The 20,653-nt window shown below is 41.7% G+C and overlaps 1 long non-coding RNA gene across 1 annotated transcript in view; it reads left to right on the plus strand.

Annotated features, from left to right (window-relative positions):
* The window catches only part of LOC130679708 (uncharacterized), a 33,345-nt gene extending 13,280 nt beyond the window's left edge, over positions 1-20,065 (plus strand). Inside the window, exons 2-3 of the long non-coding RNA XR_008992716.1 lie at positions 61-184; positions 18,712-20,065. This is a non-coding gene — a long non-coding RNA (uncharacterized LOC130679708). The remainder of the gene's footprint in view (positions 1-60; positions 185-18,711) is intronic.
* Positions 20,066-20,653: the final 588 nt, after the last annotated feature.

Consider the following 20,653-nt stretch of genomic DNA (forward strand, 5'->3'; position numbering starts at 1 on the left):
GACTGGTTCCATTTGACTGTGCTCATGATGATTTTGTATGATCTTTTCTTCTTGTTTTAGAAAAGAGAGAAACAAGAATTGGAGGATAATTAAGCATGTACAAAAACAATGTGAAATGTTACCACTGGATGCTGAGGAACAAATACTTGTTATGGGCTCAGCACTATTAGCTGTGTGACACTGGGTGAGTTACTTCTCTGTGCTTCAGCCTCTTCATCTGTAGAATGTAATTCTCAGGGATGTTGGGGGATTTAATGGGTTAATAACTATACAGTGCTTAGAACAGTGCCTGGAATATAGTAAATGCTATTTAAAAATTTGCTCTTATTATTGGGCATTACCTGGATGTCCAGTGGTGAGAATATATGAAAAAAAATCCATCAAGGAGCCAAATAATATGGCAAATGGAAATATTTTAATATGTAAAAGGGGAATGAAAAATATATTACCTATCTTGACAAGCAGGAGAAAACATGTGTCAGCAATCAAACAAGAGTTAATAAAGAGCAATTGGATAAATTATCTGTGAACAGTGTTCCCATCAAACATGCCATTATAGAAAACTGGCTTTGGGCAGATGGTTCATAGAGAGAGAGACTGGTTAAGAAAGGAAGTGGGGACTGGAATTGGCTGTAATGGATGTATCAAATTGGTTCCTAAGGAACGTAAGTCAATGATACTATCGAAATGCTACAAAAGGCAAATGCCACATTAGGACATGGTAACAGACTCAGGCTAAATAGCAGAACATGCTTCGTTATTCTACTTCCTTTGGTTCTTGCTGGGTCCCAGCTGAATAGCCCCAGCTATTCAGACTTTCTTTTTGCTATATTTTCAAAAATCACATGTTGCAGAAAGTAGAGAGGACTGTGGAGTTTGACCTGGAGTTTGGGGGAAAAAAAAGAGGAATATGGAAAGCTTATGATAAGAACTCAAACCAGCGTGATGCTGACTCAATGACCTGTGGCTCAGGTTTGGAAGAGAGAACCTTTGATTGTTCTAATTAGTCAAAAACAGGGGAATAAGAAATCGTGGTTAAAACTGCCAGCAGGAGGAGTAGATATTGAACACCAGGAACAATCTGACCACAAGACTGAATCAGTCAGTGGGACCCGTGGCCATTGGAGGCTAGGGATGATGCTGGGAATATTACAGGTTCAGATGACTGCCTCGCAGGTTGGCCTAAGCATAAACATGAGCTCAAAGTTGCCCTGAGACTTAATGTCTGTGCCGGAAGACTGAGGGATGACTGGATACTTTTATTCCCTTCTGGTCTCTGAGTCTCGAGTTCCTGAGTTGGCTTTATTAAGGCAGTGCTCATGGGCAAACTTGCTCTGTCAAAACTAAACTAGTCTCCATGATTTAAAATGCCCACTGACCAATGAACCCACAAACCCACTCCCTAAAAAAATGAATGAACCAACCCAAACTCCCTCAGATTCAACCAAAAACCACTCCAAATAATTCACATCCTAATTGGGGATCACAGCCAGACAACCAACTCTTCATCCTACTTCCACTTGCTGTAAATCGAGGGCACATCTCTGACATGCCAAGTAGATTTCAGATTCGGGCAACTCTTCTAAAATCCTTACACTTTAAATATTCATTGTTCTCTCGTTCTTTATTACCACAGAGTTCTTCTTATTGTAAAGTGCACCTTAGAAACGGCATGAGGAAGGGGTTGGTTTGGGAGGCCCCTGCTTCCCTGCTCGTCCAGCAGTAGGAAGGACGGTGGGACAGTGGCTGTGGGTGCTTGAGGGTCCCGGTTCCACTCTGTGAGGAGTTGAATGTGCTCCTCCAAATCTATCACCTGAGTTGGACAGGCTCCACTGAAGCCTCTCTGTGGGGGTAAGGGTGGGAATCCATGCAGGCAGAGATGCCGGAGCCTTACAGAGGATGGGCCTGGGATGGCCATCCAGGTGGAAGGGCGTAAGGCTGGGGGCTTGTCTCACAGCTGCACTGGTGTAGTACTTTACACAAGATTTCTTTTATGCATCAGAGAACTTGGAAGAGAGCTGCTGATGCTGACAGTGCGGTGGGGTGAGGTAAGGAGGCCAGTATTTTCGACTCCGTCTTCACACTTTTCCCAGTGAGGAGCCTCCTGGGATAGGATGTGAACTGTGACCATGCTGGAGTTGGGGCACATTGGAAAGCCGACCGTGGGAAAGGCGCCTGAGTCTGCAGAAGGGCAGGCAGGGCTGTAAGGTCCCTAACACTGGAGAGTTCTTCCAGGTTCCAGCGTGCATGTTGTGATTTGTCTCCCTGGTTATATGTTCTGGTCCTGGAAGCTATAATCTCTATTAATAATCTACCTATAATCTCTGTGGACATGGAGAACCAGGGAATCCCTCTAGTAACCTCACCCACATGCAAGTCAAGTGGATGGCGAGGCATCCTGCTTCATTTCAACTCAGAAGAGCTTGGCTCCCTGAGAGCCAAATGCAGCTGGGGCAGGGCGCCCTGGCACATGGTGGAGATGCAGGGTGCTGGAGGGGATGCCAATTTTGAGGTGCGAGGGTGTGGGTCCTCCAGTTGGCAAGCGTAGGCCAGAACCAGTGCAGCTTGGAGTTCTTATAAGTGATGTGACCTTGAGATGGGTAGTGCTTTGAGGGAGCTTGGGTTTTCCCCATATTCTAACCGTCTGCTGCTGCAGTCTTGTCTGGATGCACTTTTTGGTCCTGATGATGAGCATCTCATTCCTCTCATCCTGCTGCATGTGTGTGTGTGCATGTGTTTGTGTGTGTGTACGTGTGTGCATGAGTTGTTGATTTGATGGGCTTTCGATCAGTTTCCATAATCCTCACTAATTTTGGTCCCTTGCTAGGTTAGCAAAGATTCCTGTCTTCCTCCCTCCCCACCTACTCGTATCACTCTGCCCAGGCTCTGCCTAGCCTTCCTGGGCATTGCAGGGACATTCCCTGGATACACCTCTCTGAATATTACCAAATGTGCCATTCCAATCACATGCTATGGGCAGTTCTCTCTAACCAAACAAAGCTGGTTGATAACAAAATTGTCAAGCATAGAATCTTGAGGATAAAACTCAGCTGACTTGACATATAACTGTTTATTTTCAAATGTGATTGGATGAGCCAAAGCCAGTTTGCCAAAATGTGTTAGGTTTTTCAATTCTAGTCCATTCAGTAAATATTTTTGAAGCCTACTATGTGTTGGGCACTGAACTAAGCACTATCATCTTACAATAAGGTCTTTGATTATGTTCTTTGCACATTAGTTATTCTTCAGAAAGGTGTAGAAATTCTTTATTATTTATTCCTAAATATACACCATTGTTGATATGTTCATAATGGAATACATTTTTCATCCTATTTTATATTTTTTGCTAAGTTGTTCAGGTATTTTTCTCATTTCTTATCACTTTATTGAATGTCATCATTAATTCTACTTTTCTTAATCTGAATTTTTACTTTTCATGGTATAGGATTGTGTTGTTTGCAAATAATGATTTCTTTCTCATTATGCATTTATTTCTCTCAAGAAAATTTATAAGCATTTTGCGGTTCAATGAAGACTTTAATTTCAAATTATAAAAAGTGCCAAAATTTATTTTATTTCTGTTAGAACTAGTTTGATATATTTGGATAGGTAAGTGTATAATATGTAATAATGAAGTGTGTTCTTTGTGGATGGCTGCAGTCATTCAACATAATTCGATTTTATTTCTTGTCAAAGAAGCATATCTCTAGCATGTGAGCTACTTTTCGAAATTATGTTTCTATATACAGCTGTACCAGAAAAGGGTTTTGATAAAAATTTCACTGAAAATTTGATTATGGGATATATAAGAATTTTTGTAGTCTTTGCCTTTTAATTCTCAAAGAGGCTTTGAAGACGCTGGAGATTTGTTAGATGTGTTGGGTTCTTGGGCGTGAGGAGACAAGGCTGGCCTCTGGGGTAAGGGTGAGATGGGGACTGGGTCCTGGAAAAGAAAGCAGGTGTCTCCACTCTAGGTCTTTCTAGGAAGGTGGGCACTGTGACTGCAGAGATGACGTCCACCAGAGATGGAACCCTGGCTTTAGAAATGGATAACAGGATGTAAGGCAACTATTATTTAATGTTATTGTGAGTTCCCTAACATGTGAACATGAGGCCCTGGTTGTAGCATAAAACATTTTTGGGGATCTCTATATGTGTGCCACTGAGCTCTTTATTTCCTTGCAGCACTAAATCCATTTGTCATTGGCTGCTCTGTAACAGTGGAGCAGGACCTTGTAAGCATCCCTCCCCCTTTGCAGCTGGCATGTTGTGAAGCTCAGGCAGTAGAGGGTGCTAGACCAACAGTAAGGGGATGGGCATCACTTCCTGGTTCTGTGTACGTGTGTGTGCTTTTTATTCTACTGAGGCAGCAGGGGCCCGAGTAGGGGACATCCACTGGTGCTCACCCCACTGAGTTTCAGTGGCAGTCACCCTACAGGCACTCTGGAGCTTGGCTTCTCAGCCTTGAGCCTCCTACACTCTGGTGGGGTGTTTCCTGCTTGCCAGTCTGAGCTGTGGTTCCCCAGGGGGAGGCTCCCAACGTCGCAGTCCCAGCCCACATTACCCTGCCCTCCAACCTTTGCCCAGACACTGTGGGCCAGCTCTGGCTCAGGTCAGCCCCGAGAATTTCTTCAGTCTAGTGGGCCGCAACCGCACCTTTTCCAATGATATCTGATTCCCAGCTTTGGGGAGGTGGGTTCCCTCCTTTCCAAGTTTGTTCTTTGGGGGTCTCCTCCTTTCCTCGGGTATTCTTTAGGGCTCTCTTGATCTGTCTCCTAGTCAGACCCTGACTGATACAAGACAATGGTAGGATGATTGATAGAAATGTTTGTTCCCTTATATATTTTACTTCCTTCTTATTTGAAGCTTAGAGTAGAAGGAGTTCTGTGGTCCCGGTCCTGGCAGGTGCCAGATCTCAGCTGTGAGATGTACCCACTGAGACCAAGTACCAGATACCCAGACTCACTGCAGATTTCCACCCTTGACAAAATCGCAGGAGAGAATGGATGAGAATTGATGATGTAACACTAGCAGCTCGTGTGGGCGAGGGAAACCCAGAGAAAAACAGCTTGAATTCCCAGGCTGTCTGTGGGGATGGGAACTCAGAATGGGAATCAAGTTGATTGAGAGAAAAATAAATAAATGTGGTTATTTCCATTTAATTTGCTTTCTGGTAGTTATTTAATGTCAAATAATTGCAAAAATATAAATATAAAAGCTGATATGAATTCAGTAATGCTTTTATAAATGCATATTTTATTATTTATAAAGCATTTGTAAACATTTGAGAAAGTGGTACATATATCACTTTATTTATTTATTATTTAGTCTATAGCCATGAGGATTTCCTGTCTGAAGTAATAATGCCACAGACCCACCAAGATCAGAGGCTCACAGGACATTTGAGAAAGTGGTACATATATCACTTTATTTATTTATTTATTATTTAGTCTATAGCCATGAGGATTTCCTGTCTGAAGTAATAATGCCACAGACCCACCAAGATCAGAGGCTCACAGGTCTGGAGCTATTGTTGTATTAGAAGAATGGAAATAATACTGATAGTCAAGTGCTCATTAACACATAATGTTGAGATCATATCTTTTAAAAACTTGTAACAAAGGATGCAGAAATTTGGCTTTCCTTTGCAAACTCTCCATCTACATGCTGTATCTTTCTATCTTTCTTTGTCCATATTTTGAAAGGATAAACGATCATGGTTTGTTTGTCTGCTCTGACCCATTATTCCTGAGAGAAGATGCCTGTCTAGATGGAATGCACTGGCCCTGCCTGGGCAGGTAAAGGATCCCATTGACCCAGCAGTGGGCTGCTCGCCATTGCCTGGGTGACGAATAGAGAACAAAATGACTCAGAGCCTGTTCCTCTGTCAAGCTCTCCATCATCTTCATCCTCATTCTTACTTCCCAGCTTCTTCTCTGGAACAAGGGGAAGCCTCTGATGGGCTGTCAGTCATGCTTTTCTTCTTCTTTACCTTTCGTATTTTAAAATTAGGACATTTATATTTATGAAGACATGATCTAATATTTAACCTTTCCTTATTTGCCTTCACAGCACTGGTCTAGCACCATTAAATTAATCCAGAAACAAAACAGCAGCAGACTAGAATGGACTAATAGTTAGCAAAGGGAAAGGGACTGGGGAGGGTGGCTGGGAAGGGAGCAATAAGGGGATTAAGGGGCATTATGATTAGCGCATATAATATAGGGGGGAGCATGGGGAAGGCAGTATAACACAGAGAAGACAAGTAGTGACTCTATAGCATCTTACTATGCTGGGAACTTTGGTTCTGTCTCCAAAGAAAAACCACATAGAGCTCTCTGATTTATGGAACCATTTTAAGGACTGGTTCCAAGCACAAGTTCTTGACTGTGTACCTGAGCAGCCCAGGCATCCTCCTAACTTAGCTGACACCTGCCCGGCAGCCTATTGGGCTTCAGTTTCACCATCTGTAAGCATCCGCTGTGAAGCTTGGGACTCCCAGTGAACAAATGGTAAGGTGAGCGAGGTGTGTGCCCAGCCAGCTCCCGGGTGCCTCCTGCCCTCTGTGTTTCCCTTCTAGCTTTCCACACTTTCCATGGGGGCTCAGGACTTTTGGCAAGTGTGTAATCAGGACATTCTAGGATAATCCTGAGTTTAAATATTTAGTGTAAGTGTCTCCCAAAGCAGAATTGGACTTGTTTGATTATGAGTTCTCATTTTAGACTTGAGAAACATGGTTATAGGGCTCACAGCAGACCCACTGCCTCGAGGGGCCCCATTCCCTTAAGACCCCGAGCTCAGCTTTTTGCATAGCTCAGTTACTTAAGGTGTTAGTGGTTGAGAATTGGGTCACCTTGCAGGAGGATTCACACTTATAACAGGTAAAGCAATTCCTCAACTCAGGGGTAACCAAGTATTTTTGTGTTTTCAGTTGTGAGCTGACATACACCATCAGAAATCCAAATGCGGGTGAACTTTGTTAACATTTTCTTTGTTAGAATGATGATGTGAGTATTAGGTGTGACTTGAACATTGGTAACAAATGTGTAGCATCTTTAGTCATATCCTTTTTCTGGGTGTCAGTAATCTTTTCCAAATGTCATTATTGAAGTTCAGTGATTAAAATGTGAAAAGATCAGAAGTATATGATTAATTGAAGATTCAATGCAAACTTACCAATGTGAGAGCCTAGAAGCAGTCACTCAAAAGAAGCAGTGTATAAATCTGTCTGGCTTCCTGTTACTAAATTCAGGAAGCAAATAGCTCAGGATAGTTATATTAGATCACATATGCTGCTTATTAAAAAACCTGTTTTTGGGGGGTTGGGGTCGTATTTAGGCCACCCAAATGTTATCTATCTTTAAGCAGTGGTTTAAAATTTTTTATCTATCAGGTTTTCCTTTAAGTGAAATATCACTCTAAATAGGCTCATATTAAAACAGATGAAACACAGCTTCCCTAGCTGAAGCCTGGGCCAGGAGCTAAACCCTCACTCTTGGTTTTTCCTCCTTGAAGCAGCCCATGAACACTTTTGGGGAACTACCAGCCTCTTAAGGAATGGTTGGGAAGCCATTCATTGAAAGGAGCGACTTTCTGGAGTCCACCGGGTACATATGAATTTGACTCCTACTGGGCTACTCAAGTCTCCCTAGAGTCCAGTGTTGGCCCCTGCAATCTTCCAGCCTCTAACACATTCAAAGAAATACTACATTTGGTCATAAAATAATACTGTGCCATTTTTGACTCATGAAAGACTGTTGCTAGACCTCAGTGGGTGTTAGAAGCAAACCATCTCCTAAGAAAACACATGTAGAAAACAAAGTTTTACCCTGATTGGCTTTTCTGTTTCAAATGCAGAATGAAACCTGGAAGACAGTAGCAAGACAGGCCAGTTCCTCTGAGAGGTAATGTTCAGGACAAATGAAATGACAGAATCTCACTTCCTGATTTATTCACTGGTGTATGAGCTTGAGGGGTGGACAATACATATTTTCCTCTTTTCGTAAAGGTTCTGGATTGGGCCAGATGACACTTGGAAGCTGACCTCAGAAGGCTCTGTTTGGAGGGCTGGTTTGTATCATCCGATGAAAGCTGTGGGGATGGTCACCAGGCCAGCTGTTCCCTGTGCCAAGCTGGGTCTCCATAGCTTCAAATTCATTCCAATGTAATTGAAAACATGTGCTAAAATATGCATTTCCTTGAGGTTCAAAATTTCCTTGTGATGTACTTTTCCATACCATTTTGATTTAAAAGCAGAGGATGGCAATGCTGTTGCCAAAAGCTTGTATACCAGTATACAAGTATTTTAAAATGAATCTTTTAAGAATAAAAGTCCTGAAGAATAAGCAGTAGATTGAATCACAGTTCTGAGAATCAAGGCAGGTGAGGAGCCGAAAGGAAAGTCTTCTCTCAATATTCCTCCACGCAAAGTTTCGAGTATTATCATTACAATTTATAATTTAGTACAAATGTTTTATGATCCCTACATCAATTATGGTATCAACAGAGAGGGAAGAAAACATTTGCCCACTTTTATCCTGCACAAGTTTCCATTCTGTGGCAGAAGGAGTACCACCAAATGTCTATGGTAAATTATGTGCATGAAATGAGCAGGTGTAGCCATGGCCACCTGGATCCAACTGCTTATTTAAAGGGAGGTGCCACTGAGAAAGGCCAATCCAGGGTCGCCATAGCTTCAGATTTTTCAAGGTAGGTGGGATATTAATATATTTTTTTTTTCAGGTTTTTACTTTTACTTTATTTTACCTCCCCTCCCTTCCCACCACATACACACATTAAAAATTTTTTGTTTTACTTTACTAAACATTGTATCACAATACTTTCTTCTTTTACTCATTAGACTCTTTTTTGTAGAACTAATCATTCTATTTAAGTATTTGGCTAGTACAGTATATGTCCAGTAAACTCATCTTGCTTCACCTAAATTTTATTCATTTCCTAGTTCTAAAGTAGCATGTTTGTTTGTTTTACCTTATTCAGTTTTTCAAAGCTGCCTCCATTCTCTCCATGAAGCATTCTAGATTAATTTTTTTTTTCTATTTTTTTTTTTTAATAATTATTTTTTATTGAAGGGTAGTTGACGCACAGTATTACATTACATTAGTTTCAAGTGTACAACACAGTGGTAGAACATTTATATACATAATTCTAGGTTCCAGCTATCACCCTACCAAGCTGTTACAATATCTTGACTATATTCCTTATGCTATACATTACATCCCGGTTACTTATTTATTTTACCATTGGAAGTCTGTCCTTTTTTTTTTTTTTTTGTGAGGGCATCTCTCATATTTATTGATCAAATGGTTGTTAACGACAATAAAATTCTGTATAGGGGAGTCAATGCTCAATGCACAATCATTAATCCACCCCAAGCCTAATTTTCGTCAGTCTCCAATCTTCTGAGGCATAACAAACAAGTTCTTACATGGAGAACAAATTCTTACATAATGAATAAGTTACATAGTGAACAGTACAAGGGCAGTCATCACAGAAACTTTCGGTTTTGCTCATGCATTATGAACTCTAAACAGTCAGTTCAAATATGAATACTCATTTGGTTTTTATACTTGATTTATATGTGGATACCACATTTCTCTCTTTATTATTATTATTTTTAATAAAATGCTGAAGTGGTAGGTAGATACAAGATAAAGGTAGAAAACATAGTTTAGTGTTGTAAGAGAGCAAATGTAGATGATCAGGTGTGTCCCTGTAGATTATGTGTTAATCCAAGCTAGACCAGGGCAATAAAACATCCACGTATGCAGAAGATTTCTCTCAGAATGGGGGGGTGAGGTTCTAAGCCTCACCTCTGTTGATCCCCAATTTCTCACCTGATGGCCCCCCTGCGACTGTGCCTGTCTTAGGTTGTTCCTCCCTTGAGGAATCTTACCCGTCTCTGGCTAACCAGTCATCTTCCGGGGCCATACAGGGAAATGTGAAGTTGGTAAGTGAGAGAGAAGCCTTATTGTTTGAAAAGGTTAGCTTTTTACTTCTTTGCATATTTATGCCCTGTGGCTTCTATGCCCAGCATTTGTCTTGAGGTATCTTTACCACTTGGAGGAGTTATGATACTCGGTAAATTTGATATGAGGCACGAATTCTATTTAAGGGTTGTAATTAGGAAGGAAGAAGAAAAGCTATAGAAGTAGCAGGCAGAAGAAAACATGGGAAGATTGATTATTTCTTTGACATATCTTCTTGTAGAGTACTTCAGCATGTATAGGTTTTAAGCTACTACTTAAATTGCGCACACACATTAACATAATAGGAGTATAGTTACATAACCAAAGCATATCTGTAATTACCAGCCATCTCCAGTGAAACCAAGAAAACCATTAAGGCACCTTAGGCATTTGTGAAAACTTATCTATGATATGGTGGATATTGTCCAACTGAACTTGAACAGTCTGAGAGAAATCAGACAAATTAAAACAACCCATTCCTGGGGACTGTTCACATGCCATATGTTCTTTTAACAGTAAATAGTCTGTAGTTGTAAGAGTTTGGAGCGCTACAATTTGCACTTCTCCTAATTCTTGGTTGAGTTCCAACAGTATAGATCCAGTCAAATTTGTTGTTTTACTGTATGCACAGGCCAGCTTACATATCTCCTTCCTCATTCCCATGGCAAGTCCAGGAACTGGTGGGATGAGTGCATCTACAGCTGTAGCAGTGCGTGGATCTTTGTTGGGGTTTTTTGATGATCATCTTCTGGCATGAGTCTTCCAGAGAGTGCTGATGTTGGAAGTTCTTTTTCATACCGTATCTTAGTTCAATTTTGCGGTAGCCCAATTAGGCTTTGATCCTCTGTATAAACACAAACAGACCCTTTGCCTACACTTTTATATGCCCTTTATACTCTTGTGTAGAACTCATTGGAGGTTACTACACAGGAACTGCCCTTTTTTTTTTATGGTATCACTAATCTACACTTACATGATGAATATTATGTTTACTAGGCTCTCCCCTATACCAGGTCCCCCCTATAAACCCCTTTACAGTCACTGTCCATCAGCATAGCAAAATGCTGTAGAATCACTACTTGCCTTCTCTGTGTTGTACAGCCCTCCCTTTTCTCCCACCCCCCCATGCATGCTAATCTTAATACCCCCCTACTTCTCCACCCCCCTTATCCCTCCCTACCCACCCATCCTCCCCAGTCCCTTTCCCTTTGGTACCTGTTAGTCCATTCTTGAGTTCTGTGATTCTGCTGCTGTTTTGTTCCTTCAGTTTTTCCTTTGTTCTTATATTCCACAGATAAGTGAAATCATTTGGTATTTCTCTTTCTCCGCTTGGCTTGTTTCACTGAGCATAATACCCTCCAGCTCCATCCATGTTGCTGCAAATGATTGTATTTGCCCTTTTCTTATGGCTGAGTAGTATTCCATTGTGTATACGTACCACATCTTCTTTATCCATTCATCTATTGATGGACATTTAGGTTGCTTCCAATTCTTGGCTATTGTAATTAGTGCTGCAATAAACATAGGGGTGCATCTGTCTTTCTCATACTTGATTGCTGCGTTCTTAGGGTAAATTCCTAGGAGTGCAATTCCTGGGTCAAATGGTAGGTCTGTTTTGAGCATTTTGATGTACCTCCATACTGCTTTCCACAATGGTTGAACTAACTTACATTCCCATCAGCAGTGTAGGAGGGTTCCCCTTTCTCCACAGCCTCGCCAACATTTGTTGTTGTTTGTCTTTTGGATGGCAGCCATCCTTACTGGTGTGAGGTGATACCTCATTGTAGTTTTAATTTGCATTTCTCTGATAATTAGCGATGTGGAGCATCTTTTCATGTGTCTGTTGGCCATCTGTATTTCTTTTTTGGAGAACTATCTGTTCAGTTCCTCTGCCCATTTTTTAATTGGGTTATTTGTTTTTTGTTTGTTGAGGCGTGTGAGCTCCTTATATATTCTGGACGTCAAGCCTTTATCGGATGTGTCATTTTCAAATATATTCTCCCATACTGTAGGGATCCTTCTTGTTCTATTGATGGTGTCTTTTGCTGTACAGAAGCTTTTCAGCTTAATATAGTCCCACTTACTCATTTTTGCTGTTGTTTTCCTTGCCCGGGGAGATATGTTCAAGAAGAGGTCACTCATGTTTATGTCTAAGAGGTTTTCGCCTATGTTTTCTTCCAAGAGTTTAATGGTTTCATGGCTTACATTCAGGTCTTTGATCCATTTTGAGTTTACTTTTGTATATGGGGTTAGACGATGGTCCAGTTTCATTCTCCTACATGTAGCTGTCCAGTTTTGCCAGCACCACCTGTTGAAGAGACTGTCATTTCGCCATTGTATGTCCATGGCTCCTTTATCAAATATTAATTGACCATATATGTCTGGGTTAATGTCTGGATTCTCTAGTCTGTTCCATTGGTCTGTGGCTCTGCTCTTGTGCCAGTACCAAATTGTCTTGATTACTATGGCTTTATAGTAGAGCTTGAAGTTGGGGAGTGACATCCCCCCTACTTTATTCTTCCTTCTCAGGATTGCTTTGGCTATTCGGGGTCTTTGGTGTTTCCATATGAATTTTTGAATTATTTGTTCCAGTTCATTGAAGAATGTTGCTGGTAGTTTCATAGGGATTGCATCAAATCTGTATATTGCTTTGGGCAGGATGGCCATTTTAACGATATTAATTCTTCCTAGCCACGAGCATGGGATGAGTTTCCATCTGTTAGTGTCCCCTTTAATTTCTCTTAAGAGTGACTTGTAGTTTTCAGAGTATAAGTCTTTCACTTCTTTGGTTAGGTTTATTCCTAGGTATTTTATTTTTGTTGATGCAATTGTGAATGCGGTTGTTTTCCTGATTTCTCTTTCTGTTGGTTCATTGTTAGTATATAGGAAAGCCACAGATTTCTGTGTGTTGATTTTGTATCCTGCAACTTTGCTGTATTCCGATATCAGTTCTAGTAGTTTTGGGGTGGAGTCTTTAGTGTTTTTTATGTACAGTATCATGTCATCTGCAAATAGTGACAGTTTAACTTCTTCTTTACCAATCTGGATTCCTTGTATTTCTTTATTTTGTCTGATTGCCGTGGCTAGGACCTCCAGTACTATGTTAAATAACAGTGGAGAGAGTGGGCATCCCTGTCTAGTTCCCGATCTCAGAGGAAATGCTTTCAGCTTCTCGCTGTTCAATATAATGTTGGCTGTGGGTTTATCATAGATGGCCTTTATTATGTTGAGGTACTTGCCCTCTATTCCCATTTTGCTGAGAGTTTTTAACATGAATGGATGTTGAACTTTGTCAAATGCTTTTTCAGCATCTATGGAGATGATCATGTGGTTTTTGTCTTTCTTTTTGTTGATGTGGTGGATGATGTTGATGGACTTTCGAATGTTGTACCATCCTTGTATCCCTGGGATGAATCCCACTTGGTCATGGTGTATGATCCTTTTGATGTATTTTTGAATTCGGTTTGCTAGTATTTTGTTGAGTATTTTTGCATCTACGTTCATCAGGGATATTGGTCTGTAGTTTTCTTTTTTGGTGGGGTCTTTGCCTGGTTTTGTTATTAGGGTGATGTTAGCTTCATAGAATGAGTTTGGGAGTATCCCCTCCTCCTCTATTTTTTGGAAAACTTAAGGAGAATGGGTATTATGTCTTCCCTGTATGTCTGATAAAATTCCGAGGTAAATCCATCTGGCCCGGGGGTTTTGTTCTTTGGTAGTTTTTTGATTACCGCTTCAATTTCGTTGCTGGTAATTGGTCTGTTTAGATTTTCTGTTTCTTCCTGGGTCAATCTTGGAAGGTTATATTTTTCTAGGAAGTTGTCCATTTCTCCTAGGTTTCCCAGCTTGTTAGCATATAGGTTTTCATAGTATTCTCCAATAATTCTTTGCATTTCCGTGGGGTCCGTCGTGATTTTTCCTTTCTCGTTTCTGATACTGTTGATTTGTGTTGACTCTCTTTTCTTCTTAATAAGTCTGGCTAGAGGCTTATCTATTTTGTTTATTTTCTCGAAGAACCAGCTCTTGGTTTCATTGATTTTTGCTATTGTTTTATTCTTCTCAATTTTATTTATTTCTTCTCTGATCTTTATTATGTCCCTCCTTCTGCTGACCTTAGGCCTCATCTGTTCTTCTTTTTCCAATTTCGATAATTGTGACATTAGACCATTCATTTGGGATTGCTCTTCCTTTTTTAAATATGCTTGGATTGCTATATACTTTCCTCTTAAGACTGCTTTTGCTGTGTCCCACAGAAGTTGGGGCTTAGTGTTGTTGTTGTCATTTGTTTCCATATATTGCTGGATCTCCATTTTGATTTGGTCATTGATCCATTGATTATTTAGGAGCGTGTTGTTAAGCCTCCATGTGTTTGTGAGCCTCTTTGCTTTCTTTGTACAGTTTATTTCTAGTTTTATGCCTTTGTGGTCTGAAAAGTTGGTTGGTAGGATTTCAATCTTTTGGAATTTTCTGAGGCTCTTTTTGTGGCCTAGTATGTGGTCTATTCTGGAGAATGTTCCATGTGCACTTGAGAAGAATGTATATCCTGCTGCTTTTGGATGTAGAGTTCTATAGATGTCTATTAGGTCCATCTGCTCTAGTGTGTTGTTCAGTGCTTCCGTGTCCTTACTTATTTTCTGCCCAGTGGATCTATCCTTTGGGGTGAGTGGTGTGTTGAAGTCTCCTAGAATGAATGCATTGCAGTCTATATCCCCCTTTAGTTCTGTTAGTATTTGTTTCACATATGCTGGTGCTCCTGTGTTGGGTGCATATATATTTAGAATGGTTATATCCTCTTGTTTGACTGAGCCCTTTATCATTATGTAGTGTCCTTCTTTATCTCTTGTTACTTTCTTTGTTTTGAAGTCTATTTTGTCTGATATTAGTACTGCAACCCCTGCTTTCTTCTCACTGTTGTTTGCTTGAAATATGTTTTTCCATCCCTTGACTTTTAGTTTGTACATGTCTTTGGGTTTGAGGTGAGTTTCTTGTAAGCAGCATATAGATGGGTCTTGCTTTCTTATCCATTCTGTTACTCTGTGTCTTTTGATTGGTGCATTCAACCCATTAACATTTAGGGTGACTATTGAAAGATATGTACTTATTGCCATTGCAGGCTTTAAATTCGTGGTTACCAAAGGTTCAAGGTTAGCCTCTTTAGTATCTTACTGCCTAACTTAGCTCGCTTATTGAGCTGTTATATACACTATCTGGAGATTCTTTTCTTCTCTCCCTTCTTGTTCCTCCTCCTCGATTCTTCATATGTTGGGTGTTTTGTGCTGTGCTCTTTCTAGGAGTGCTCCCATCTAGAGCAGTCCCTGTAAGATGTTCTGTAGAGGTGGTTTGTGGAAAGCAAATTCCCTCAGCTTTTGTTTGTCTGGGAATTGTTTAATCCCACCGTCATATTTGAATGATAGTCGTGCTGGATACAGTATCCTTGGTTCAAGGCCCTTCTGTTTCATTGTATTAAATATATCATGCCATTCTCTTCTGGCCTGTAGGGTTTCTGTTGAGAAATCTGACGTTAGCCTGATGGGTTTCCCTTTATAGGTGACCTTTTTCTCTCTAGCTGCCTTTAACACTCTTTCCTTGTCCTTGATCTTTGCCATTTTAATTATTATGTGTCTTGGTGTTGCCCTTCTTGGATCCTTTCTGTTGGGGGTTCTGTGTATTTCCGTGGTCTGTTCTATTACTTCCTCCCCCAGTGTGGGGAAGTTTTCAGCAATTATTTCTTCTAAGATACTTTCCATCTCTTTTCCTCTCTCTTCTTCTTCTGGAACCCCTATAATACGGATATTGTTCCTTTTGGATTGGTCACACAGTTCTCTTAATATTGTTTCATTCCTGGAGATCCTTTTGTCTCTCTCTATGTCAGCTTCTATGCGTTCCTGTTCTCTGATTTCAATTCCATCAATGGCCTCTTGCATTCTATCCATTCTGCTTATAAACCCTTCCAGAGTTTGTTTCATTTCTGCGATCTCCTTTCTGGCATCTGTGATCTCCTTCCGGACTTCATCCCATTTCTCTTGCGTATTTCTCTGCATCTCTGTCAGCATGTTTATGATTCTTATTTTGAATTCTTTTTCAGGGAGACTGGTTAGGTCTGTCTCCTTCTCTGGTGTTGTCTCTGTGATCTTTGTCTGCCTGTAGCTTTGCCTTTTCATGGTGATAGGAATCGTTTGCAGAGCTGGGACGAGTGACGGCTGGAAGGACTTCCCTTCTTGTTGGTTTGTGGCCCTCCTCTCCTGGGAGAACAGCGGCCTCTAGTGGCTTGTGCTGCGCAGCTGCGCGCAGACAGGGTTTCTGCTTCCTGCCCGGCTGCTATGGAGTTAATCTCCGCTGTTGCTGTGGGCGTGGCCTGGCTCGGGCAGCTACTCCAAAATGGTGGAGTCGCGTTGGAGCAGGAGCTGCTGGGAGGCTATTTATCTCCGTAAGGGGCCTCCCTGCTCCCTGCAGCCCAGGGGTTAGGGTGCCCAGAGATCCCGGATTCCCTACCTCTGGATTAAGTGACCCGCCCTGCCCCTTTAAGACTTCCAAAAAGCACCCGTCAAAACAAAACAACGCCCACCAAAAAAAAAAGAAAAAAAATTTTTTTAATTAAAAAAAAAAAAAAAGTTTTTAATTAAAAAAAAAAAAGGTGGTCATTCGTTTTTCTTTATTCTCCGGTGCCAGCCTCAGGCCTCTGCTCACCGGTCGGTCTTTCTGCCCTGTTTCCCTAGTATTGGGGTCCCTATCCCTTTAAGACTTCCAAAAAGCGCTCGCCAAAACAAAACAGCAAAAAAGCAAAAAAAAATGGTCGCGCGCTTTTCTTATGTCCTCTGTCGCCCAGCCTCCAGTGCCCGCTCACTGTTCTTGCTGCCCTGTTTTCCTAGTATCGAGCGCCCTGCACTCTGGCCCGGATGGCTGGGGCTGGGTGTTCGGCAGCCCTGGGCTCCGTCTCCCTCCCGCTCTGCCTGCTGTTCTCCCGCCGGGAGCTGGGGGGAGGGGCGCTCGGCTCCCGCGGGGCCGGGGCTTGTATCTTACCCCCTTCGCGAGGCGCTGGGTTCTCTCAGGTGTGGATGTGGTCTGGATATTGTCCTGTGTCCTCTGGTCTTTATTCTAGGAAGGGTTGTCTTTGTTATATTTTCATAGATATATGTTGTTTTGGGAGGAGATTTCCGCTGCTCTACTCACGCCGCCATCTTCCGCCCCTCCCGGATATTAATATTTTAATGTAAAAGTCTCCTGACTTTTAAGGTTTTGCCACCTGGGACTACCTGTTTGCAGTATCTGGTCTGCAGAGTGTGATGCTGGTCTGAAGAGGTAGTTGGCAGCAGAACCTCATGAAAGGGTGGGGCAAGTACTCCTGTTGGGGTAAAGTAGGTGGGGAAGCAGGATTAATTCCATCTCTACTTATCCAAGTGTAAGTGGGGACAGTGACACTGGGAGCCCACTTCAGGGGAAGTCAGTGAAGGGAGTGTGTAGAGGAAGCTCAGTTTCCACCTGTGTGATCTTTACTGTGAGTCTCCCTAACTACTCACACAACACACTCACTTCTGACACTCTGGTCACCAAACATGTGGATGTTTTCCCCCACACCAAGCAATTCTCTGCAATACCAGCTGCGTTTAACTCGCTTCTGACACCATCTGCCTGGAGTTAGTGCTATATCCCATAGGTAAGACTTAGTCTCATAAGGGTGCTCCCCACTTAAGATCCCAATTGCATGTAGCAGGTCCCCAAGTTACCCACAACTTCTGTCCAATGGGGCTACACACGGGAAGTTCCCATGACCCTTTCCTCAGTTTCGACTAGCTTTCTAGAGTGGGTAATAGAACTCAGGGAAACACTTACATATACCAGTTTACTACAGGATATGAAAAAGCATTCAGATGAACAGCCAGATGAAGAGATATAGAAGGCAAGGTCTGGGAGGGTTCTGAGCACAGGTGCTTCTGTCACCTTGGAGATGGGTTGTGTCACCTTCCTTGAGTGGATGTGTTCACTAGCCTGGAAGCTCCCTGAACCCAGTACTACTGGGATTTTATGGAGGCTTCCTTAGGTAGGAGTGATCAATTACCATTTCCAACCCCCTGTTCCCTCTTTGGAGGATGGAGTAGGGGTGAAAGTTCCAAGCTTCTGGTCATGGATTGGTCTTTCTGATGACCAGCCCTCATCCCGGAGCCATCCAAGAACCCACCTACCTACAGTCACCTCAGAATGAAAGATGTTCTTAGTGCTCTTATCTCTTAGGAATTTATAAGGGTTTTAGGAGCCCTATGTCAGGGGGGGGTCAAAGAAAAATAGAGTTGACTCTTGAACAATGCAAGGGTTAGGTGTGCTGACAACCACGCAGCTGAAAATCCCAGCATAACTTTTGACTCCCCCAAAACTCAACTACTAATAACTTCCTGCTGACCAGAAGCCTTACCAATAAAAAATAGTTGATTAACATGTTTTGTATGTTATATGCATTATATACTGTAGTCTTCCAATAAAGTAAACTGGAGAAAAGAAAATGTTTTTTCACATTGTTGCAAATCTCCAAAACTTTTTCTAATATATTTACTGAAAAAACCCACATAAGTGGACCCATGCAGTTCAAATTCATGTTGTTCAAGAGTCAACTGTCTTAAAACAAGAAATGCTCCTAGTACTCTTATCACTTAGGAAATTACAAGGGTTTTAGGAGGTCTGGGCCAACAGCTGGGGCCAGACACCAATACATGCATTTTCTGTAATCTCACAGGTCGCAAGCTGAATATGGGAAGCAGTAGGTAAGGCAGAAGGTGAGCTTCAGCAAGAGGAAGAAGGCCTGGGGCCATGGCCACCAGAGCACGTGGATCCCCACCGATGACTGGCTGAGGAGGCATCTAGGGGAAGGGTTGGCTAATGGCAGGATATGAAGAGTATTTACTTCTGGATGTTACTTGTCGCTCTGTTGGGACTGAAAGATAAATGTCTAGTTATTAACTCATTGTCTTCAAGGGACCACGGTTGGCCCCTTTTTCCTTCCCACCAGCCTCCCTACCTCATTCAACACCACTTCCTTGCTCGTGTTGGATCGGAACCAGTTACTCATTTAGTCTTGGTTCCATTCACAGCTGAACTTCTCTCATGATCATCTGCTGGTTTCAAATAAGAGCCCCATCCTATTCCCAGCCCCCTCATGGGCACTGCCCAGTCAGGCACTCACCATCTCACCATTATTGCTTGGAAGAGTGAGATACAACAGGGAACTGAGAGGGATATGTCCAGCTGAGGATGAGACCAGGGAGCAAATAGGACAGGGGGTGGGGCTCATAGGCCAAATGTTCCAATGGTGGCAGGGAAAGCTCTGGTACTTATGGAGTCAGATTACTTCACTGATGAATCATACCACCCATTTAAGGAAAAAATTGTATCAGTTCTACCCAAACTCTTGTAGGCAATTGAAGGAATGGGAATACTTTGTAGGTCATTCTATGAGGCTAATGTTAATTCTTAATACATAGTAAACAATAAAAAAAGAAAACAAAGACATTATAAGAAAGCTACAGACTAATATCATCATGCAAGGGTTGTAAAAATTCTTAACAAACTTCCAGCAAATTATTTCCAACAATATATAAACACAATGATATATTATTGCCAGGAATGTAATATATTTATTCCAGGAATGCAAAGTTGGTTTAAAATTTGAAAATCAGTCTATGTAATTCACCATGTTAACAAACTAAAAACAAGAAAACACACACATACACACAAAACTAAACCAAAAACCAGACCTTATTTTCATCTCAATAGACCAAGAGAAAGCATTTGCCAAATTCAATAGCTATTTATGATAAAATCTCTCCATTAACTAGGAACAGAAGGAAACTTCTTCAACCTGATTAATGTGTTTATAAAAAATCTCTTCTGTTCTCCTTTCCTTTGTAGTCAAGTAGCATCCAGACCAATGAATAGAGTGGACCTAGAATAAGCTTTTGAGTCAGAAACACTTGAGTTTTCCCACTGCTGTGAACATGCTCATGTTAAATAGCCTCTCTGGGCCAGCATGTTCTCATTTGTAACACAGAGATAATAAATAAGTTATGCCTTGTTACTGCCAGCATTGCTTGCACACATTACAATTAGTTCCCTTCTGACTGATATGCAAGAATGTGTGTGAGTGTGTGTGTGTGTGTGTGTGTGTGTGTGTGTGTGTATGTGTGTGTGTGTGTTGGGGGTAATCTTGCTAGAATGGGAACTTCTCATCAGAGGTGGCCTGCTAACCAGGGGCTCCTCTTAAGCCAGATGGACATTTTCATTCTCACAGCCCCCCAAAGACTGAATGATCTTTCTGTATTTGATTGTTTCATAGAATTATGTAAATAGCATGAGGGACATACTAATCCTATGGGTGTACTCTGATCTTGCAAAGGGAAGTAAAAGTGTCATTTTGCTTCTGGCCAGGCTTGATGTCCTTCAGCTTCCCAGGCTGGTCATTCTGCTTCATGTGGATGAAGACCTTCGTAGACAGGAAGCAGGAAAAATTTGGGGGAAGACCTCTCCATCTGTAAGGAAGAAGGGAGAAACGAATTCCATAGCAATATATGCATCACTTAGGGAGGAAGTCATGGTTGGTGCACAGAGTGTATGATAAGTGCACAAAGGAGAGAAACTCTTAATGTCAAGGAGCCCAAGCTTAACTCTATTTTATTTCCTGG

The sequence above is a fragment of the Manis pentadactyla genome, chromosome 12, assembly GCF_030020395.1.
Source record: "Manis pentadactyla isolate mManPen7 chromosome 12, mManPen7.hap1, whole genome shotgun sequence".
Classification (NCBI taxonomy): Eukaryota; Metazoa; Chordata; class Mammalia; order Pholidota; family Manidae; genus Manis; species Manis pentadactyla.